Consider the following 24,621-nt stretch of genomic DNA (forward strand, 5'->3'; position numbering starts at 1 on the left):
TAGTGACCTCAGGATAGTGACAAGCCTACACCGTGTGGTGCTGGCAAAAAAAATTCCTGGAGATGAAAACTGACGTGGGGTCTGGGGGTTAATTTCTGGAACAGACAAATTTGCATACAAATGAAAAATGATGGGATTTCCGTTCTCCTAAATTTTCAATGTCATCAGCATCAAACAGCAGCCTTGTTCCCTTGCTGTTTGAAGAATATTCATTACTTTAGAAGAAGGGGCACCTTGCTTGGTGTTCAACTCAATGCAGGTCAATGACTTAATTTGTGAAGTTTCATCTAGAGGGTGAGGTTTCTGAGCATTTTGTAATACTTTTAAATATGGCTTGAATGATACGTATTTTTACAATCTTAAACTTTTCTGAATAAACATTGAATGGTGTGCGGTTGACTACTTTGAGCATTTACCTGTTCACCATCATTAGCTCTTCAACTATATTTACCTGACCTCTCTTCCTTATAATATTAGTATTACAGAGGATGACAACTGGGTCTAGGTTAAGTTTAGTGGATTTGAGAGGCTGCTGCTGCTGCTGCTAAGTCACTTAAGTCGTGTCCAACTCTGTACGACCCCATAGACGCACAGCCCACCAGGCTCCCCCGTCCCTGGGATTCTCCAGGCAAGAACACTGGAGTGGGTTGCCATTTCCTTCTCCAATGCATGAAAGTGAAAGTGAAGTCGCTCAGTCGTGTCCAACTCTCAGCGACCCCATGGACTGCAGCCTTCCAGGCTCCTCCATCCATGGGATTTTCCAGGCAAGAATACTGGAGTGGGGTGCTATTGCCTTCTCCGATTTGAAAGGCTGGTGCTGCTGCTGCTGCGTCGCTTTAGTCATGTTCGACTCTGTGTGACCCCATAGATGGCAGCCCACCAGGCTTCCCCGTCCCTGGGATTCTCCAGGCAAGAACACTGGAGTGGGTTGCCATTTCCTTCTCCAATGCATGAAAGTGAAAAGTGAAAGTGAAGTCGATCAGTCGTGTCCGACTCTTAGCGACCCCATGGACTGCAGCCTACCAGGCTCCTCCGTTCATGGGATTTTCTAGGCAAAAGTACTAGAGTGGGATGCCATTGCCTTCTCCAGATTTGAGAGGCAGGACATGATAATACTTACTCATTTGTCCAAAGTGATCTCGGGTGGCCTCCGCCTGCACAATTGAAGCACAATTTCAGTTCCTGGCCAGAGATTGAGATTGGGATGAGGCAGTGAGAGCACTGAATCTAGCCACAAGATCCGTGACCAGTGACAAGACCCTGGCCCACAACTCTGTAGAAATGAACTTCCATATAGAGATGGGTAGTGAAACAAGTAAAGTGTTCATTAGAGGAAAAAGAGTATGTGTGGATAGACCCATAGGCGGCCTCAGAGAGAGAGACTGGTACCCTTACAGTGCTGTGAGTCACTTTTATGGGGCATTTCTTCTGGGTTTCCTTTGCCAATCATCTTGCTTTGCCTGTTTCTGAGTCCATATTTGAGGTGGTCCTCATGGTAAAGAACCTGCCTACCAGTGCAGCAAAGAAAAGAGACTGGGTTAGATCCCTGGGTCTGGAAGATTCCCTGGAGGAGGGCATGACAACCCACTCCTGTATTCTTGGCTAGAGAATACCATGGACAGAGAAGCCTGGCAGGTTATATCATTCATAGGGTTGCAAAGAGTCAGACATGACTGAAGTGACTTAGCATGGATGCACAAGTCTGTATTTGGTATGTCTCAGGGTCCTCCCATGGGTGTGCATGCATCTCTTAGTCCTCTAATGACGAGGACTGTGGGTAGGTTGGCATCATTTACCATGGGTGGTGTCCCCTCACTTTTTGACCTTCAAGGAGCCTTTCTGTGCATATGTAGTCGGAAGGTCTCTTTGACCTCAAGAATGAGGCATCTGTGCTCTTTTATCTCTTACCTGGGCAGGACTCAGCTCTTGTCTGGCTCCTCTTATTTTGGAGTACCTGTCCACAGGGGACAACTCCAGCTGCTCTCCCCAAGAACCATCTAGCTCCTACCTCAAAAGCACATATTTCTTCATTTTTATTCTTTTAGTTTTTTTTTTTTCACATTTAAAGACTTTTTTTTTTTAAGAGTAGTTAGATTCTCAGCAACATTGAAAGAAAGGTTAGAAAGCTCCCATATCCCCATCCACCACCCACATACAGCCTCCCTTGTTATCAACATTCCCCACCAGAGTAGTGCACGTGTACAACTGATGAACCTACCCCAACACATTCTAATCACCCTAACTCCATAGTTTCCTTTAGGGCTTACTCTTGGTGTTGCACATTTTTTGGCTGAGACAAATGTATAATGACATATATCCATTATTACATTATCATACATCATTACAGTACCAGACATGTAGAGTATCATTTAGTTCTATTGCCCTAAATATCCTCTGTCCTCTGTTTATTCACCCCTCTCTCCTCCTCAATCCCTGGCAAGCACTGGTTTTTACTATGTTCCTTTGACTTTTCCACAAATCACATGGTTGGAATCATAGAGTACGTAGCCTTTCAGATTGGCCTCTTTCACTTAATAATATGCACTGAAGTTTCCTTCATGTCTTTTCATGGCTTGATAGCTCATTTGTTTTTAGTGCAAATAATATTCAATTGTCTGGATATATTGCAGTTTATTTATTCATTCATCTACTGAAGGACATCTTGGTTGCTCACATTAAATGCTTTTTTTGATGATATAATTCATATCTCCTCATTTTTATAATGTTAGAAAATATAAGCAAGTAGAAAAAAGAAAACAAAAATTATTCACAGTCTCAGTTCCTAGAGATCACCTCCAATTCATATTTTAGTGTATATTTTTAATCATTCTCCTTTTCACACTCTAATACTCTGAAACTGTCAGCCCACTGACAAGGCAAGGATACTTTCCACTGCCCATAGCAAAGTTGACCCTGTTTAATTAGCTGAGGCTGCCTTCGAGGAAATGCTGCTGAAGGCGCCTTCTTATGAGTCAGACTCCCTCCTTTCCCTGCTGTATTACTAGTGAACTTCTTGTTGTTGTTCAGTTGCCCAGTTTTTTCCAACTCTTTGCGACCCCGTGGACTGCAGCACACTAGGCTTCCCTGTCCCTCACCAACTCCCAAAGTTTGTCCAAGTTCGTGTCCATTGCATCCATGATGCCATATAGCCATGTTATGCTCTGATGCCCTCTTCCCTTTCCCCCTTCCATTTTTCCCAGCATTAGGGATTTTTCCAATGAACTGACTGTTGAATATGCAGTGGAGGTGATGAATAGATTCAGAGGATTAGATCTAGTAAACAGGGTGCCTGAAGAACTATGGATGGAGATCCACAATATTGTACAGGAAGCAGCTAACAAAACCATACCAAAGAAAAAGAAAGGCAAGAAGCAAAGTGGTTATCTGAGGAGGTTTAATAAGTAGCTAAAGAAAGAAAAGAGCAAAAAGCAAGGGAAAAAGGGAAAGGTACATCCAACTAAACGCAGTGTTCCAAAGAATAGCAAGGAGACACAAGGACTTCTTCAATGAACAGTGAAGAAAACAGCAGAAGGGGGAAGACTAGAGACCTTTCAAGGAAAATTGGAAATATCAAAGGAACATTTCACCCAAAGATAGGCACAATAAAGGATAGAGATGGTAGAGATCTAGTAGACGCTAAAGAGATCAAGAAGAGATGGAAAGAATACACAGAAGAACTAGCAATCTAGAAGACGCCAAATAACTTCTTGAAACCCCTAAGTCTTCTTTTTTATAAAATATGGGTCTCTCTAGATACTGCCATAATACTGTCACAGATTCAGTTCAGTTCAGTCGCTCAGTCCTGTCCGACTCTTGTGACCCCATGAACCAGAGCATGCCAGGCCTCCCTATCCATCACCAACTCCCAGAGTCCACCCAAACTCATGTCCATTGAGTTGGTGATGCCATCCAACCATCTCATCCTCTGTAGTCCCCTTCTCCTCCTGCCTTCAATCTTTCCAGCATCAGGGTCTTTTCAAATGAGTCAGCTCTTCGCATGAGGTGGCCAAAGTACTGGAGTTTCAACTTCAGCATCAGTCCTTCCAATGAACATTCAGGACTGATTTCCTTTAGGATGGACTGGTTGGATCTCCTTGCAGTCCAAGGGACTCTCAAGAGTCTTCTCCAACACCACAGTTCAAAAGCATCAATTCTTCCATGCTCAGCTTTCTTAATAGTCCAGCTTTCACATCCATACATGACCACTGGAAAAACCATAGCCTTGACTAGATGGACCTTTGCTGACAAAGTAATGTCTCTGCTTTTTAATGTGCTATCTAGGTTGGTCATAACTTTTCTTCCAAGGAGTAAGCGTCTTTTAATTTCATGGCTACAATCACCATCTGCAGCAATTTTAGAGCCCCCCAAAATAAAGTCAGCCACTGTTTCCACTGTTTCCCCATCTATTTGCCATGAAGTGACAGGGCCAGATGTCATGCTTTTTTTCTGATGTTATTTTTTTCTGATGTTAGTTTTAAGCCAACTTTTTCACTCTCCTCTTTCACTTTCATCAAGAGGCTCTTTAGTTCTTCACTTTCTGCCATAAGGATGGTATCATCTGCGTATCTGAGGTAATTGATATTTCTCCCGGCAATCTTGATTCCAGCTTGTGCTTCTTCCAGCCCAGCGTTTCTCATGATGTACTCTGCATATAAGTTAAATGAGCAGGGTGACAATATACAGCCTTGACGTACTCCTTTTCCTATTTGAAACCAGTCTGTTGTTCCATGTCCAGTTCTAACTGTTGCTTCCTGACCTACATACAGGTTTCTCAAGAAGCAGGTCAGGTGGTCTGGAATTCCCGTCTCTTTCAGAATTTTTCACAGTTTATTGTGATCCACACAGTCAAAGGCTTTGGCATAGTCAATAAAGCAGAAATAGATGTTTTTCTGGAACTCTCTTGCTTTTTCCATGATCCAGTGGATGTTGGCAATTTGATCTCTGGTTCCTCTGCCTTTTCTAAAACTAGCTTGAACATCTGGAAGTTCACGGTTCACATACTGCTGAAGCCTAGCTTGGAGAATTTTGAGCATTACTTTACTAGCATGTTAGATGAGTGCAGATTAATGGCTATCAAAATACATCAGAATTTTTATTTAACTTTTAGAGCAATACTGAAATATTGTATTTACTGAGCTTCCCTGGTGGTGCGATGGTAAAAAATCTGCTTACTAATGTAAGAGATGCAGGTTCGATCTCTGGGTCAGGAAGATCCCCTGGAGAAAGAAATGGCAACCCTACTCCTGTATTCTTCCTTGGAACACATTCAATGGACAGAGGAGCCTAGTAGGTTAGAGCCCATGGGGGTCCCAAAGAGTTGGACACAACTGAGCATGCATGCATGAAATATTTACATTTTTATAATGAAACAGATTTTCTATAATAAAGCAGAAAGTGTTTTCCTCAGTTCCTCAGCTCTTCAGAACTCTGGGATGCCTCCATAGACATGCCTTTCTCTACTTGCCCTTGAGATTTGCCAGCAACTTCTGTAGGGAATAGTCTGTGGTACTTTTTATTGGGTCATGGAATGTTCTTCAACACTTTTCTTCTCTCTTATGGGTGAGATACCTCCTTGGCAGTTTATCATTGTTTAATAAGAAAGAAAAGAATGATGCATATACTTAAAAAATCTCATGAAAAGAAAAGGTTCAGCTTTCAGGCTATGAAATGATTGAGAAATCCTTTAAAGAAATACCACTAAGGCAGCTAAATTGCTATGATATATAAAGCATAAAAGGCAATATAATAAGGTACATGGGAATAAAATATGTGTGTTTTAACCTGGAACTTCACATTTGTCTATAGCCTGGTTATATACACCTCTGATACAATAAGTACCTTTAACATATATATGAGTTTACCAGAAATAACTTTTTTTGTCAATTAAATTATCTTTATTGTAATTATGACTTGCTGAAGGGGAATTTTGAGGCCATAAACAAAATATCTCAAGGTTCAGATGTCTGTTTAGACAAGGAGTTTTCTATTGATCCTAGTTTGACTTCACCTAACTTCGTGCAGCAAATATCACAAAGACATAATTAGAAAATTTGGTACAATATTTAGCTCTGGTCCCTGTGTGATGGAATTGTTTGACTGCTGAGTAACTGAAGCTTGTTTGCATCCCAGTGTGTAGTGAAAGGCAAACTTCAAAGAAAATATTATATCTCCCAACTCCAGCTCCTGAGAGTCTTGGAAGTATAATACAGCAAGGCTTAAAACTCCCTGCTGTGGAAAGGGCAATTTGACACTGAAACTAGTGTTAAATCACTATTGAAACACTGGTTTGCAAAAGAGTTCTTATTAGATAAATATAGTTAAAGCCTTAAAAGGCAGGAGAAAAATACACCCAAGTCATAGGGAAAAAAATGGGGGAGAAAAGTCTTTCAAGTTGGACAGTATGTGTTGACAAAATTTGGAGATTTTAAAACATGTATCTACACATTTATTTTATAAATTGTACATAAGACTGGCTCCTTTTCCAGTGCAAAATCAAATATTTAGATTTGCAAAAACCTATGGAAGCCAGATTTTAGACAAAAAGGGATTTTTTGTCAGACTGTCAGTCTCTGAATTTCATCACAATCTGTTCAGCTGTTTTTGTTGCAGGCAGGCGTAAAACGTACTGGGTAAGTGTGTGTTTGTATTTATTATTAAAATGGGGATGCTAAATCCTGCTTTCTAACAGTCTTCACATTCTTTAAGTCTGTGATGGTCACAGGGAAGCAGATTCATGAAATGCAAGTATGAGAGTCATACATGGAATAGGAGGGAGAGAGGGGTGTGGCATGTATCCATAACCAGCACCTCTTTGCAAAATAAGGTTTCAAGCCTTTGAAAAAATGACCCTGGCGTGTTGCCTCAGTCACTTGTTCTGAACCTATATGTACTGATTCTTGTTTGAAAGGATGAGGAAATGATTTCCTGGTGGCAGATGTAAATGTTTTATTTCATTATCATGATTTCTTTTCTCATTCTCTGCATGAATCTGAAAATGATAACTTGGGTTGAAAGTTTTCACATCATTTAATGTACATGTGTAATTGTATACAATGATTGCCTAAGAGAATATGAAAGCTAGAATTTGAACCTCTAGTAGGTGAGACAGTATAGTGAAGAACAAGCAAACAAGAAACAAATAAATACCAAGTCTTATATAAGTGCATGCTTATGGAGCTAATTCTTCTAGCTAGGGTTTTTTGATACAGTTACACCCAGAAGAAATAAAATTTGAGATACTATTTCCCCAGATAAGCAAGGCTATTTATAAAAAGATAGGAAATACACTTGCTGCTGATCACAACTGACTAGAACAGAGTGAGCATTTGAGGTATATTTTCAAGAGATACAATGGAAATTATACCTTTAACTGAGTGTTTTAGTCAGCTAATTCAGCCATCAGAAAATGCCACACACTGAGTTATTTGAATAGCAATTCTTTCTGGAGACTGGAAGGCCAACATCCAGGTACTGGCAGGGCTAGTTTCTCAAGAGACCTTTCTTCCTGGCTTATAAGCAGTGGTATCTTGCTGTGTCTCAACATGACTCTCTTATGTGTGTGAACAGAGAATCTCTAGTGTCTCTTTTGTTGTCAGGACCCCAGCCTTATAGGATTAGGACCTCATGTAACCTTAATCATCTCCAAAAGGCACTGTCTACAAATACAGTCACACCAGGGGTTAGAGCTCCACCAACAGAATTTGGGAGACATGATTCAATCACTGCAGATGGTGACTGCAACCATGAAATTAAAAGACGCTTGCTTCTTTTAAGAAAAGTTATGACCAACCTAGACAGCATATTAAAAGAGACATTTGCCAACAAAGGTCCATCTAGTGAAAGCTATGGTTTTTCTAATAGTCATGTATCGATGTGAGAGTTGAACTATAAAGAAAGCTGAGTGCCGAAGAATTGATGCTTTTGAACTGTGGTGTTGGAGAAGACTCTTGAGAGACCCTTGGGCATCAAGGAGATCCAACCAGTCCATCCTAAGGGAAATCAGTCCTGAATATTCATTGGAAGGACTGATGTTAAAGATGAAACTCTAATACTTTGGCCACCTGATGTGAAGAAGTGACTCATTGGAAAAGATCCTGATGCTGGGAAAGATTGAAGGCGGAGGAGAAGGGGACAACAGAGGACATGATGGTTGGATGGCATCACCAACTCAATGGACATGAGTTTGAGTAAGCTTTGGGAGTTGGTGATGGACAGTGGCCTGGCGTGCTGCAGTCCATGGGGCCGCAAAGAATCAGACATGACTGAGCTATTAAACTGAACCAAATTCATTCAACAATACTGAAATAACACACAGACTCCCTGGAACTCCAGTTTCTTTGCTTCTGGCTGACTTTTTTACATCAGCTGAGTGTAAGACTTCATATTGGGCTCAGAACTTTTGACTTGCAGTTTTATGTTTCTGATTAATAATGCATGGGAAAAATAAATACTACTGTTCAGTAAATGTGGTTTGGTAAACAAATTATTTCTGAATACAATGTCTTTGGAGAAAAATCATTAAAGAAATTCCCAGTGATTATAAAAGGGTCTTTGGAGAGCACCTCTTACCTACCTAAAGAGGTGAATTCAACCAGGAAGTCTCAAGATCAGTTCCAGGTCTTAGATCTATGAGTCTCTGAGTTCATTCATATCCCAAATACAATTTCATCCCTAATTATGTGGTATTGAGAATCCATTGAAATATGGCAAAATAGTCTTCCTTCCAAAATTCTAAAGAGTATTGCAGATAAGTTTACCAAGAAAAGTATAATTCTTGGGTTTGGTTGTGTACCTGTGACAGAGACTAGCTGGTTAGATTCTTGTTAATTCCATTTCCTCTTTCTGTGCACACAGGGATAGTCCATTTCCCAGCTTCCTTTAGGTCGGACCATGTGACTAGGTCCTGGCCAACTAGATATTGATGGAAATGATATACAACACTTCCAGAACTGGACAGAAAAGTGTCCATGTGATCTTTCACAAGTTCTCTTCTCTTTCAGTAGTAGCAATGGAGATCATGTGTGGAAGTCATACAAAAGAGCTTGGATCCCGTAGTCACCACTTGAAAGAGGCCCTCAGAAAGCCTTTTTAACTATTTTGTGAGCAAGGAATAAATTTTATTATGTTAGTCCATTGAGATTTGGGGGTTATTTTTTATGTTTTTGTTGTTGTTTCAGTCGCTATGTCTTGTCCAACTCTTTGCGACCCCATGGTCTGCAGCATGCCAGGCTTCCCTGTCCTTCACTATCTCCCGGAGCTTGCTCAAACTCATGTCCATTGAATCAGTGATGCCATCCAACTATCTCATCTTTTGTTGCCCCCTTCTCCTCCTGCTCTCAATGTTTCCCAACATCAGAGTCTTTTTCAATGAGTCAACTCTTCCCATCAGGTGGCCAAAATATTGGAGCTTTAGCTTCAGCATCAGTCTTTCCAATGAATATTCAGGATTGGTTTCCTTTAGGATTGACTGGTTTGATCTCCTTGCTGTTCAAGGGACTCTCAAGAGTCTTCTCCAGCACCACAGTTTGAAAGATCAATTCTTCAGCACTCAGCACTCAGCCTCTTTATGGTCCAACTCTCATATCTGTACATAACTACTGGAAAAAACCATAGCTTTGACTCTACGGAACTTTGTTGGCAAAGTAATGTCTCTGCTTTATAATATGCTCTCTAGGTTTGTCATAGCTTTTCTTCCAAAGATAAAACATCTTTTAATTTCATTTGTTATAGTAGCTAGCATTAAGCATCCTTACTAATACAATATCAAGGAAAATGTCAAAAATTTTGGACAACAATATAAATTTTTTCTACTGAAATATATATTGTTGAAGAAATTCCATACAACATTATACAGAATTTCCATTTGCCTAGTAGTCTTTTTTTTTTTAATATTTTTTGTTAACTGTATTTTTTCTTTTTTTTTAAATTTTTTAAAGTATACATGTGTTCCCCATCCTGAACCCTCCTCCCTCCTCCCTCCCCACACCATCCCTCTGGGTCGTCCCAGTGCACCAGCCCCAAGCATCCAGCATCGTGCATTGAACCTGGACTGGCATCTCGTTTCATACATGACGTTTCACATGTTTCAATGCCATTCTCCCAAATCTTCCCACCCTCTCCCTCTCCCACAGAGTCCATAAGACTGTTCTATACATCAGTGTCTCTTTTGCTGTCTCGTATACAGGGTTATCGTTACCATCTTTCTAAATTCCATATATATGCGTTAGTATACTGTATTGGTGTTTTTCCTTCTGGCTTACTTCACTCTGTATAATAGGCTCCAGTTTCATCCACCTCATTAGAACTGATTCAAATGTATTCTTTTTAATGGCTGAGTAATACTCCATTGTGTATATGTACCACTGCTTTCTTATCCATTCATCTGCTGATGGACATCTAGGTTGCTTCCATGTCCTGGCTATTATAAACAGTGCTGCGATGAACATTGGGGTACACGTGTCTCTTTCCCTTCTGGTTTCCTCAGTGTGTATGCCCAGCAGTGGGATTGCTGGATCATAAGGCAGTTCTATCTCCAGTTTTTTAAGGAATCTCCACACTGTTCTCCATAGTGGCTGTACTAGTTTGCATTCCCACCAACAGTGTAAGAGGGTTCCCTTTTCTCCACACCCTCTCCAGCATTTATTATTTGTAGACTTTTGGATCGCAGCCATTCTGACTGGTGTGAAATGGTACCTCATAGTGGTTTTGATTTGCATTTCTCTGATAATGAGTGATGTTGAGCATCTTTTCATGTGTTTGTTAGCCATCTGTATGTCTTCTTTGGAGAAATGTCTATTTAGATCTTTGGCCCATTTTTTGATTGGGTTGCCTAGTAGTCTTAAGAAATCAAGATGAATGTCGCTATCTTGACATCATTCTTGTCTTCATCACCAGCAATATTCTGGCCAGAATCTCTCTATATCAACTATTATTGTTTTCCATTAGGCACACCCACAAATCACTCCAGGGCTTTAGGCTTCAACCTAACTTGTTCCCATCTTTGATTCAGGAATGAGGTGGATTTTTTGCTTTTTGTTTTGTTTTTCCTGGTGTGCTGTGTGCCATTAGGCACGTGGGATCTTAGTTCCCTGACCAGGGATCTAAACCCACACTCCCTGCAATGGAAGCCTGGAATCTTAACCATTTACTCACTGGATTGCCAGGGAAGTCCCTTGGAGGTGGTTCTTAAAGACGATTTGAATATTGTAATCAGATGTCATCTGCACTTTCTTCTCTCCTCTAAAAATACATCCTGATGAAAATTCTGTATCTTCTTGATTCCATTTTTTCTGGCAAAACCACTGTGCAGCTCAGCAATGCCAAATAGGTTATATTTAATGTGTCTACTCTATTGAGTTTGGAGTGGCGATCAGAGAGACTGAATTGTGAAGGATTCAGAGGTGGAGTCCTAATGGCAATTGCCTTTGCCTATGGCCAGAGGTGGCACCAATGGTAAAGAACCTGCCTGCCAATGCAGGAGATTAAGAAATGGGGGTCCAATCCCTGGGTCAGAAAGATCCCCTGGAGGAGGGCATGGCAACCCACTCCAATATTCATTCCTGGAGAATCCCATGGACAAAAAAGTCTAGTGGGCTATAGTCCATAGGGTTGCACAGTCAGACATGACTGAAGAAACTTGGCACGCACGAACACAGGACCAGAAAGTGGGGAGTGAAGACACATGTGTCCCATAGGGCTGTTGCTGGTTTACATTGGGTTTCTGAGCATTATGTGTCTAGATTTATCTGTCTACTCTAGATACGGTCCAGTTTTGTTAAAAGTATTAAAACCTCCATTTAAGGCCATACTCCTGTTGCAATAACTACTGTTAGTTCCTCAGCAGTGTAGGTTGCCATACTCGAGCTGTTTTCACTTAGATCAGTCTAGTCAAACTTACTTTGTCTGACTAGTCTCCAATTCCCAGGGAAGACGACACTATATATGACCTAGTATCCAGAATCTAGAGTCACAGACATACTAACAGATTCTGTGTCGTCTATCAAAATACCAAAGATGATGGTAAATATTAGGAAGTAAACATTAGCATATATTGTTGGTGGGAGTGTGTGTTGCTATAAATGTTCTATGGCACAATCTAGTAATATGGATTAAAATGTGAAATATATCTACACTTTGACACAATAATTGTACTTTTGGGAATTTATCCTAAAAATACAAGTGGTCATTTACATATAGTGACATCACTTATAGCTATATTTTGAATAACAATAGCCATTATTAAAGAATTGCTTAAATAAGTCATGCTATATCCATGTAATGAAACACTATGCAGACTTTGAATAAGATAAGGTAGACCCACGTCATAAAAAGTTGTCCAAGATAGAATGTAAAGTGAGCAGTGCAGGTTGCAGAATAATTTGCATAATTTTTGATATCTAATATGCAGTATATAGAGCAGTACATATAATATTCTGTCCAGTGTTTCTACAAAGTCTCCTACAACTTGAAAATACACTAGAAGTACACATCCCACATGTTAAAAGGAGTTACATCTGTGGGAGAGAATGGAAGCAAGGGGAAATATGTGATGGAAATAGTGCTACACTATCAGATCAGTCGTGTCCGACTCTTTGTGACCCCATGAATCGCAGCACACCAGGCATCCCTGTCCATCACCAACTCCCAGAGTTCACTCAGACTCACGTGCATCGAGTCAGTGATGCCATCCAGCCATCTCATCCTCTGTCGTCCCCTTCTCCTCCTGCCCCCAATCCCTCCCAGCATCAGAGTCCTTTCCAATGAGTCCACTCTTCGCATGAGGTGGCCAAAGTACTGGAGTTTCAGCTTTAGCATCATTCCTTCCCAAGAAATCCCAGGGCTGATCTCCTTCAGAATGGACTGGTTGGATCTCCTTGCAGTCCAAGGGACTCTCAAGAGTCTTCTCCAACACCACAGTTCAAAAGCATCAATTCTTTGGCACTCAGCCTTCTTCACAGTCCAACTCTCACATCCATACATGACCACAGGAAAAACCATAGCCTTGACTAGACAGACCTTTGTTGGCAAAATAATGTCTCTGTTTTTGAATATGCTATCTAGGTTGGTCATAACTTTCCTTCCAAGGAGTAAGCGTCTTTTAATTTCGTGGCTGCAGTCACCATCTGCAGTGATTTTGGAGCCCCCAAAAATAAAGTCTGACACTGTTTCCACTGTTTCCCCATCTATTTCCCATGAAGTGATGGGACCGGATGCCATGATCTTCATTTTCTGAATGTTGAGCTTTAAGCCAACTTTTTCACTCTCCACTTTCACTTTCATCAAGAGGCTTTTGAGTTCCTCTTCACTTTCTGCCATAAGGGTGGTGTCATCTGCATATCTGAGGTTATTGATATTTCTCCCAGCAATCTTGATTCCAGCTTGTGTTTCTTCCAGTCCAGTGTTTCTCATGATGTACTCTGCATATAAGTTAAACAGGGTGACAATATACAGCCTTGGCGTACTCCTTTTCCTATTTGGAACCAGTCTGTTGTTCCATGTCCAGTTCTAACTGTTGCTTCCTGACCCGCATACAGGTTTCTCAAGAGGCAGGTCAGGTGGTCTGGTATTCCCATCTCTTGAAGAATTGTCCACAGTTTATTGTGATCCACACAGTCAAAGGTTTTGGCATAGTCAGTAAAGCAGAAATAGATGTTTTTCTGGAACTCTCTTGCTTTTTCCATCATCCAGTGGATGTTGGCAATTTGATCTCTGGTTCCTCTGCCTTTTCTAAAACCAGCTTGAACATCAGGAAGTTCACGGTTCACATATTGCTGAAGCCTAGCTTGGAGAATTTTGAGCATTACTTTACTAGCATGTGAGATGAATGCAATTGTGCGGTAGTTTGAGCATTCTTTGGCATTGCCTTTATTTGGGTTATATATTGTATTTTCAATTTTTTAAATTATTGTGTAGTTTTATCTGTACCTCATTTCTTCATCTGTAAAAAGTGAAGTAATTCTAGGACAAACCCTATGAAAAAGTTGAAAGAGGTGTGAGCGATGTCAACACTTTAGATGGCTCAGCTTTAGAACATACGATATTGGCTGTTGGGAGAAATAAATGAGCTAATTCATATAAAACATTTAGGATGATGCTTCAAATATTGTAAGAGTGGAATCAGTGTTGACTCTTATTGTTCTTGTTATTATCGATGCTTTACATTTCCAATATTCTTTCACATTCATGTTCTAATTCAATCCTTGGACCGCCTCTTGGGATAGGAAGGGCATGCAACATCACCCACAGATTCAAAAGCTTTCTCCAGCATTTTACTTGGTTCACACATCATGCCATTTGCTTCTCAAAACAATCCCAGGTGGAATGTAGCACATGTAGTTAAGTTTGCTTTGCTTACTTAAATTAACTGATGAAATTAAAAAAAAAAAATTGTACATGTTTGACATTTTCACCCAAGACATAGGGATAAAATTGTTATGTGTTATCCTCACATGAATATTTTCATTGATGAGATGCACAAAAGCAAGATTTGGAGCTCTTGAGTTATAGGATGCAACTCAATGCTCATGTCCTTCTTGAGAAATCCTGTGATTCTTGGGAATAGATTTTGTTGTTTTTCCCTCCAGGCTTCATAGCTCTTTGCTCAAGTCTATTGCATAAAGACGTATTTTGTAAATGATACACGTAATATCAGTATATTCTTTATACTTATCTCTGATTTTTCCAAACCTGGCAGACTCTCAGGCAAATAGTGGCTGCCTAGTAAATGGTTAAAAAATGAACATGGAAACTAAGTGAAAGAATGAATTAGTGATGATTCTGTTTTATTCATTAGAAAATTAAAGCCCCGAATAGAGGAGTGGATTGCCCAATTTCAAAAAAAACTACTAGCTGGAGAAGCCAGGACTCAAGCCCAGGTTGCACACAGCCATGTCCAGAATGCCATCACATGAGGTGTAAAGCTTCAGACCCAAATGAAGCAGTAGGTATGCTCTGCCTTGAATGTGCCTACCAGACGAAAAGCCACCCCAGATGGCATATCCAATTTAATCAACATCACCTGTGAGCCAAACTGAACAGTAAATGTTAAGACAGGATCACTAATAATGGGGACCTGGAATCTAGCCAGAATTAAAACAATGATCTGCTTAACAATCCCTCTGGGCTGGATGCATGTGGAGAACGGATAAATGCTGGATATCGAAACAGCTGTTCTATGGCAAACTGAAATGGGGCAATCATAGATAGCAAAGGGAGAAGGAACACTTGAAAGTTGTCTTAAATAAAGTAGCGTTTTAAATAGTGTGTGACCTGGCTGTGGCCTTTTAAGAAGCAACCACCCCACACAAAGTACCCTGGCATGCATCTGCGGAGAGTGAGGTAGCTTTTGGTTAGCAAAGCCTATGAAATTATAAAAGGCAATGACAGTGATGGGCATCAGTCCCCAGTGTCCAGACACAGGATTGGTCCAGACACCGCCTTGAAGATCGGTGCCCTAAATGAAAATTCCACACGTCATCACCTCCTGAACTTTGCCTAGTGAACACGACCATTGTCTATAAACTTCCTGTAGGCATTGTATAAACTACCCTGTTTTTCATATTCCTCCATTGTCTAATTCTTTTAAGATGATAATCACATTGTGTCTTCACAGCACAATCACTAATTGCCTTCAATCAGAAACCGAAGTTGATATTCAAAATATTTACCAAGGAGACACAGGCATAGAGCAACCAGAATGCCAGCTTGATGCTGTCCTGACTTGCATCAGCGATTGTTCTTATTCATCAGGGCCTATGACTCTCCATTATGAAGTGTCGTAGGACGGCGTGCACACACAGTGTTCTCAGGAAGGACTTCTTGATTGATTGACTCTCCAAGTTCATTTTTATACTTGTCTGTCATTTGGAGAAATCCCATATCTGTGTGTAATTTATCATCCATGCAACTGTATTAAAATAAACATGCCAATTACAGACTAGGACTAAAAAATAAGAAGGCAACCATGTAAGAAATCGGTTGTTCAAAAGCATCATGTATTCAGGAGTCATTGAACAAATACATACTCTGTATTACTCTGCTGATATTTGGGAACATAAAGCTATATCAACAACTGCGCTTACTTTCTGGAAGCAATAGATTAGCAGAAATACAGATTTTACCACTGCTACCGTCAACTATAATATGACCAAGTGTTTTAAGAATCAGTTCAGTATAATCATTATAACAGCTGCAAGATCACTATACGGTTGGTAAGTGTAGTTGAATTTCGTGTGTATAAACATTGGATCATCTCATTCAAAGTTGCCACTATGGGAATTCCATTCACAGCTTCCATGGGAGGAGGCTAGCAGCTTTGTTGGATTAGCAACAGTACTAGAGAGAGAAGCCATTGTCTTGTAAAAGAAGCTCCATGTTTCTAAGAGAATGAATTTTCATATTTTATAAAAGCAGTCTGCAAAATATACTGTAGTTGTGAATTTTCCCACATTCCCTTCTCTAATTGTTTTGCTAAGAATTTAGGTAAACTGGTTCAGAAAATCCAAGAGATTTTTAACTTGTCACCAAAATGCCTTCTGATTTTTACCCTTTGATATAAAAAAGTTATTGAGAGTAACTTTAACTAAATCTCTATACCCATATAATAACATTTGATGAAAGGGAGTTTATATAGTAGGAAAACTTCAGGGAAACAAAAGAAATTTTCAGCCATTTTCCTTTGTCCTTATGTAATTGGATCACTTGATCCCAATCGGTAACTATTCATCAACCAGTTCATTTAGATTCTAACAAAAATTTGAGCATTCCTTAACCATTTTGATTTGGACAGACATTTGTTGGGTATCTGCTGAACTCTGCTACTTCAGTGAGACAGATAAAGGACTATAGAGAAACTATCTCAAGGAGTTTATAGTTAAATCCAGAGAGGTAGACATGGAGGTAAACGAGAGCAACACAAAATATCAACCTTTGTGAGAACACATTATCAGGAATTAGTGAGTGTCACAAAGAAATGGGTGTTCTTTCTTCCATATACAGTGGTCTACCAGGATAACCGGCTTCTCTTGGCTCAGCAGTAAAAGAATCCCCTGCCAATGCAGGAGATTCAGATTCTATCCCTGGGTCAGAAAGATCCCCTGGAGAAGGAAAAGGCAACCCACTCCACTATTATAAATCTCATGGACAGAGGAGCCTAGTGGGCTATAGTCCATGGAGTCCCAAAGAGTCGGATATGACTAAGCCACTGAGCACGCACGCATTTACCAGGGTAGCCAGGTTCCAGAGAGCTCTCTCTGTGAGACAGCTATCTCTGGGCCATAGCCTACCGACACTCTTTGTATGTAAACATTTAATTAGTACACTCTTCTATGCTTGTAGCTTTCTGATGGTTATTGTGGTATTCATGTTGATGGTTTAAATATGTTCCTGAAGAACTATACCTACTGGATTTCAGACAGTAAGGTCCCAGTGGATAAGAAAACCACCTAAAGTGGCATGATATGTTATCTTAGCTGTAGCTTCAGGATTACTTCTGATGCATCTTTAGTTCTGTGAAGAGACACTTCATGATGGGAAGAAAACCAGAGTGACAACATGAGAGTGATCACAAATGCTTTCTACAGTCAACACATTCCAGATTATTTGTTTTGAGCCTGGTCTCTGAGATACCTTCCAGGTGACCAAAATAATTCTATTGTCTCTCTAACATTGTTTGGTATTGCTACCAATTGAATTTCAACTGTAAAGCAGCTTTATAAGAGCACTGCCATGTCATATTACAGGGAACAGATGTCAAAATAAAGGTTCACTAACTTGAAGCAACTTATATACATAGAACTCAGGTGTGTCTGTGACCACATGAAGAGAAGGAGAAATTGTATTTTGTGCCATTGAATTATACCAAGGACAGGCTCTTTCCTTGAGATGCCAACAGAGGAATTTTGTTAGCAGTATTCTGTGAACAAAACACTTAAGAGAATGTATGTATACAATAGTTTAAAAAAAAGGGTTACTGACACAGATGCCAATTTGGTGGGGCATATGGAACATTTACACTTGCCTTTTTCTTTCTTTCTTGCTACAGCTGGTGCTGATTTAGTATGTGAAATTTTACTAGCAGGAGTGCTAATCAAGACCGAGATTCTGTAAGGATTTAGTCATTTATGTAGGGGAAACTACGGGTATCATTAAAAAGTAGAAGATCATCTTAGGAAAAGCATTATCGTTATCAACCTCATTTTTAAACTAAACAGACACAACGGTACTGTAAGTATCACTTTAGCAGCCGAAAAAGTCAGAATGTTTTCCAGATAATGTTCTACGAGGATTGCACCCACCGTTTAAAGTTGTGGTGGAGGCGTGTTGAAGTTGGTGCTGCTGGAGCCAAGCAGGAGGGTGAACCATCTCACAGTTCGTTGTATAAGTTTTCTGCGTAGTGGTTCAGCAGAACTGCTCTGTGGAAAGATTCCATTTTTAAAGAATAAAAGAGCATTGTAATGATACGGAAGATGGATGCATTTTTTTTTCCAGAATGATTTGGGGGTGGGGAATTGGGGTGATGGGAAGAAATGTGAGTCTTGATTCTTCCCCCTTATATTTTTGAATACAAAGTTTTGCAATCTGAGGCCAAATTTCACTAATCAGGAAGGTGTTGAGAGAAAAATGAAAGAAAATTTAAAAAATCTTTCCCAAGTGGCGACAAACGCACCCTCGGTACATTAAATATGTTGTCCAGGTGGTGTGGTGGAGTTGGAGACCTGCGCGGCAGCTACGAGACATCTGCTGCCTGGGGAGACTCGCAATGTGGCAAAGTGGAGTTTGTAGCTCCCTGTGGAAGGGTGCCAGCTGCCCAGGGCTTCGCTTCTCCAGATGAACCAAGAGTCTTGTTGGTGCTTCAGATGAATCCGGTGCATCATTCCAACCCTCCTCACCTCGAGAATTTAAAGGACAAGGAGGTTTTGCTGTGAAAAAAAGCCAGGTGGATGTTGTCGGGTGAGGTGCAGATCAGGTCTCTCCTAGTCCCACCGGCTTTGTCCACCAGTGTGGCGACAAGCACAAGCCTGCAGTTAAGCCATTTCATTCTGTCTCCACGTGTAATTTCTATGACTTGCTGTAGTTACTTAACTCTGTTCATGCTTCATACTTTAAATACTGTCAGAAGAGATATGTGAAAAGTAAAGTTTGCTCAAATGTAAGCAACAGAATATTTTATTTTAAAATAATGAATGGCCATGCATGTTTTAGATGGTGGGTTTCATTATTTTAGAATATTTTGACATAAGTATGGCACCTTTAAAAGCAGACTACATATGATAACTTGTAAATAACCATTAATAACTAATTAAAATTCACTTACTGAGCATTACCACACACCAACCACTATTAACCACTTTTGTTAAAAGCAAAAGAGACAAAGCCTATGTAATACAATCTATAGCCCTAGCTCAAATCTAGAATCTTTAAAAATTAATTAGTAAATCTCTTAATTATTTTATTTATCCAGTCCTTAATGATATTTTTACCATAAGCATGACCATCTGGGCTATCTGATTAAAACTGGGAAAGTTGAAGACTTACCCTCAAAGGCACAAAGAGGAAAGATTGAGTAGATTTGGACTGAAGTATCAAATTTTAAAACAAGTGATAGTAATTCTTTCCCTTTCCATCAGAAATATTTTACATCTACAATAATGCCTAAGAAATGTAGTTTCATGAAAGAAAAGGAAAGGGCATCTAGTTGACAGGATATTTGATTGCTTAAATGCACAAGAGAGTAACAAAATTTAAAAACGCAAATATTAGTTTAAAAAAAGTATATGATTAGTCATTTGCATATACATACACACATGCCATTTAAAGTATAGTGATTTTTAAGCAGTAATAAGTTCCTTTTAAAATTCTGTTTAGGCTATGTGGAAGGAAAGAACTTTTATTTCTGAAATTGCACCTGATGTATATTTTTTGAGAATTTGTTCAGTAAGGCGATCATTTAAGTGGAAAATATTTGTTAGAGGTCATTGGAGGAAAAACCCTTTATCTCCCCTTTCCATCTACTTAAATCTGCCCTTATTCATTTATCACTGCTGTCATACTTATGAATAATAAGGAAAAATAAAATGCCTTATTCAAAAAATAAACAGGTATTCAGAGTCTTTAAAATACATCAGGTTAATCTGCTGAAGCATAAATTAGGATGGTCTACAGACTGCTAACAGTGACAGCAAGCATATGGCAAATTTGAACTGTCTGCGGGTCAACTTTTACTTTTGCTTTCCAAATGTCTGTCAGTCATTGTTAGGATCTAAATACATGTGTGAATGGGTGGAATTCAGCAAGATGAAATTGTTCAGCAAATTCTTGGAGCAAGTGAATTGTTTTTCACTTTGTCTCTCATCCATAACCTTCCTTGTCTCTCATATACAATATGCTTTGAGAGCAGTCTTTTGAAATTTTACCCCCACTCCCAAAACAGCCCTTTAAAGAGTTGTGTTGCCTTTTCTTTGTTCAGTTAGGAAATAGGTATATAATCATATGCGCTCTCTCTCTCTCTGTGTTTGCGTGGGAACGTTTGTGTGTATACATGTGTTGCTTTCTCTAAGAACCAGTCAGGTGCTCAGATCATAGTTTTGCGGCTATTACAACTGTTCCTAATGCTGTGATTGTACCTTTCACTATTGTAAGAGTAAGTCATCTTTTATTTTCTCTTCTTCCATTAGAATATACTTGCTCTCGAAAGCCATCGATGTTTGCAGCACTGGAGACCAACAGCACTGCAATGATGATGTATTGTTCTGCCAGAAAGAGTGGGAAGAGGGGACAGCAAGGATGCCTGGGACAGAGAGGAGGCAGCTTACAGTCAAAGACGTGAGAGAAGAAAACCAAGGAACCAGAGGTTTGAAATATGAAAGTCTTGAAATCAGCAAACGACCAAGCATCCAAAAAGATGATGGCCCTGAACTCAACAACTTTCCCTGAATGTACATGGAAAGATATGAAGCAGCCTGAGTTTTGAAACACTTTCTTCGGAACAACTCTAGTTTCAGCTCTGAAAAGGTGATGGAGGCAAATGTTGGAAGAGAGAAGAGCTTCTCCTTTCTTCAGGACCAGAAGAATTCCGACCACATTAAAAAATCATTGTCAAAACCAAAGCCTGGAGAAGTTGTTTCACCTCGATTGAAAGCCATAAGAAAAAGTGGCCTTGACTCAGTTAAGTCCTCCTCCTCTTCACTCCAAGGGATCTATTGCTTCAGCCTTTTGAAAAAGAGCGGTATCTTCTCTAATGATTTTCTCATTAACAATTCATCCATTTGTATTAAGCTTTCTGCACTTCCAAAGTGCTTTTGCATATGTATCTCATAAACTGAGGCATTTAGATTACATTTTAAAAAATCTTCATATTACAGACTGAAAGGGAAAAATCTTTAGAACATTATTAAAATCTCAAAGACATGAAAATAGCTAGAAGAAATTCAATTAAATTTCCAAGATATCATGTTCTCCATTTCCCATAGAGTGAACTTTCATTCCATTTCCTTTGTGGGTTTAGAATGCGCCTTCGTGACAGCCATGCTTGGCACATGGTTGTCACTCAATAAATGTATGTTAAGTTAGCCTAATATTCCTGATATGATGAAGTCAGAGAGAAATAGATTTTAATTCTAAATCTGTCACTTAATTGCTCTTTCTTAACCTTTTTTTATACTTAAATTGGAAATAACAATTCTTGCACTATGTCAGCAGTGTGCTGGTAAATGTTTAACAACTTCATCATCTTCTCCCTTCTCCCCACCGCCCTCCCCCCCATAAAAAAGGGCCTGGTGCGTAGCTTTTGCTGGTTTCCATAGTGTAAGTACTCCCACCACGGACAATTTCAAGCCTCCAACATGACATCACTGAATACCCAATTGAGAAGAGATGTGAATAATTAACTCCTATGGGCTAATAGAAGCCGGTTCCCGCACATCACTGCGTGGCTTTAGGTATGTGGTTTGATTTCATGGAATTACTCTTCTGTTTTACTGCAGTTTGTAACACTAAAGGTATCTTAAGACTTAGTACTTAAGTGGATGGTGCTGGTGCCGTGCTGTTGGATCCCTTGCATGCTGTGAGACGTCCACTTCCTGACTGCTGTGGGGATAGGCTGATAGCCATTCATAGATGTGCCTTCCCTGCAGAATTACTCTTTAACAGGAGGTACCTCACCAGGAAGGGCTTCCTAGGTGGCTCAGTGAGTAGAGTCTGCTTGAAATGCAAGAGATGCAGGAGACATGGGTTCAAGCCCTGAGTTAGGAAGCTCTCCTGGAGGAGGGCATGGTAACCTACTCCAGTATTCTTGCCTGGAGAATTCCTGGACAGAGGAGCCTGGTAGGCTACAGTCCATAGGGTCACAGAGTCAGACACGACTGAAGCGACTGGGCGCACATGCATGCACCTCACCAGGAAGTCTACATGCCCCTTTCCAGCACTGCCCCTCCTGTATAGACAATGACTGTCTGACCCAGCGGTAGAGAAGTGTTATCCTTTTGCCATAAACTGACCAACTCTGTGGTACAATGTGTACTCCAGAACTTCTTATGGAAACAAATGAATGCCAAGACCACATCCTTCCTTAGTTCCTCCCCCTGCCCTCTCCTGTAGACCCAGCGGTAGAGAAGTGTTATCCTTTTGCCATAAACTGACCAACTCTGTGGTACAATGTGTACTCCAGAACTTCTTATGGAAACAAATGAATGCCAAGGCCACATCCTTCCTTAGTTCCTCCCCCTGCCCTCTCCTGTAGCCTTTAGTCCCATTCTTTCAAGAGCATTCAATAAATAACCCAAACAAGAAGTCCTCTCTTAGATTCTGCTTCTAGGGAACCTAGGGCTTGCCCGATGGTTCAATGGGTAAAGAATTAACCTGTAATACAGGATATATAGGAGATGCAGGTTTGATCCCTGGGTCTGGAGGGTCCCCTGGAGGAGGAAATGGCAACCCACTCCAGTATTCTTGCCTGGAGAATCCCATGGACAGAGGAGCCTGGCGGGCCACAGTCCTGGCAGGCTACAGCCAGAAAGAACTGAGCAAGCAATAGGGAATTTAACCTAGGGCAGCTGAAAGCAGATGTGGTCTTAGAAAGCAACTTTTAAGGATGGGATTCTGAAGTTGAATTCCAGGCAATGTGCACCAAGCCCCACCCCCCAGCTGCTGGGAGGGAGGCTATTGATCACCCTAGCTACACTGTGGCAGTGACATTGTGAATACTTTCATCTGTAATAAGCTGGGATACAGTACGGGTAGAAGGGATGTAATAATTGGCACAAAGTCTCAGGTATTCGAGAGAAAGGGGAAAATAGTAATTGTAAAGACGGTGGAACTAGATGGCTATTGCTAAGGGCTATTGATCCAATGAAGAGAGAAAGTGACAGGCTCAGATCTATTAGTCAATAGTTTAAAGCACAGTGGTAGTCAGAAGGCCCTCTTGTAAATGTTTGAGGCTCTCATCTTCTGAGGTAGAAGGTCACACACAGCTGATGATCAGATATTGTTTGGTTCCTTTATATTTAATTGTAAAAGTGGCTGAATTGAGGAGAAGTCTGAATTCTCAGAATAGACACGTGTCCTGTGTCAAAGGTAGGTTCTAATAAGAAGCAAATGGGATCCGGGGAGGGATTTTGGGGTAAATGTGCATGAGAACCCTGAATCTATTTCCCTAAAACCCCCAGTTCTGTAGAGGTGGCTTAATTCTTGATGGAAGTTAGATTCTTTTCTTGCTTGAAGAACATGAAGAACCCTTAAATGAGAGAGGTCTCTTACAAGACAATGTTTCTCCTTGACAGGTCTTCCCTCAAGTCCTCTCTTGGCCTATAACTTTGGTCAGATCAAGGCACTGGCTGACTGGAAAAAGGATAGCAATTTGCAGGACTTGATTATCATGTTCCAGAAAGAAGCAGGAGAGTTTGTCTGAGAACGGACCATCATAGTATTATCAGATAGAGGTGGAGATAATGCTGGTCAAGGGAGAATATAGGCCATTCTCTAATGACACAGGATTTAACACTCTCACAGGGGCTTGGAGGACAGTTCTAATATGCTGCTGAGGTTGTTTTTGGAGGTGAGTGATAGCACTTTTCTACCATAAATGAATGGGCTTCCCTGATGGCTCAGATGGTAAAGAATTTGCCTACAGTGCGAGAGACCTGGGTTCAGTCCCTGGGTCAGGAATATTCCCTGGAGAAGGGAATGGCAACCCACTCCAGGATTCTTGTCTGGAGAATTCCATGGACAGAGGACCCTGGCTGGCTATAGTCCTAAGGGTCACAAAGAGTTGGACATGACTGAAGGACTAACACATACACACACACACACACACACTAAACGAAGCAGAAGTCCTGGAACTGCCATACAGTCCTGTGGAGGACACTGCAGAGGAGAGGATTGCAAGGCTCAGAGAAGGAAGCTGCTGCTGTGAGTTAACCACGTGAGGCTTCAAAACCTATCGACGGGCCAAATTCTTCACAAGGGTCTGGAGGACATTGAGTTTACCAAGGAAATAAGGAAGGTATTGCTGGTGATGATAGGCATACTCAGTGGTAGAGTGTCCACAGGCTGGGGCTCATGGTGGGAGATGCTACAAGGGAAGTGAGCTCCCTAGTCGCAGAGCGGTTAACAGGATCCTTGAAGAGC

General features: G+C 40.5%; 1 protein-coding gene across 2 annotated transcripts in view; it reads left to right on the top strand.

The window, feature by feature from the left end:
* Window positions 1-24,143, top strand: part of GTDC1 (glycosyltransferase like domain containing 1) — a 493,004-nt gene extending 468,861 nt beyond the window's left edge. For both annotated transcript variants that reach the window (XR_003514505.1, XR_003514508.1), the window contains 2 exons: window positions 20,673-21,935; window positions 23,775-24,143. The gene's annotated coding sequence lies outside the window, so the exon portion shown is untranslated. The remainder of the gene's footprint in view (window positions 1-20,672; window positions 21,936-23,774) is intronic.
* Window positions 24,144-24,621: the final 478 nt, after the last annotated feature.

The sequence above is a fragment of the Bos indicus x Bos taurus genome, chromosome 2 (genome assembly GCF_003369695.1).
Source record: "Bos indicus x Bos taurus breed Angus x Brahman F1 hybrid chromosome 2, Bos_hybrid_MaternalHap_v2.0, whole genome shotgun sequence".
Lineage (NCBI taxonomy): Eukaryota > Metazoa > Chordata > Mammalia > Artiodactyla > Bovidae > Bos > Bos indicus x Bos taurus.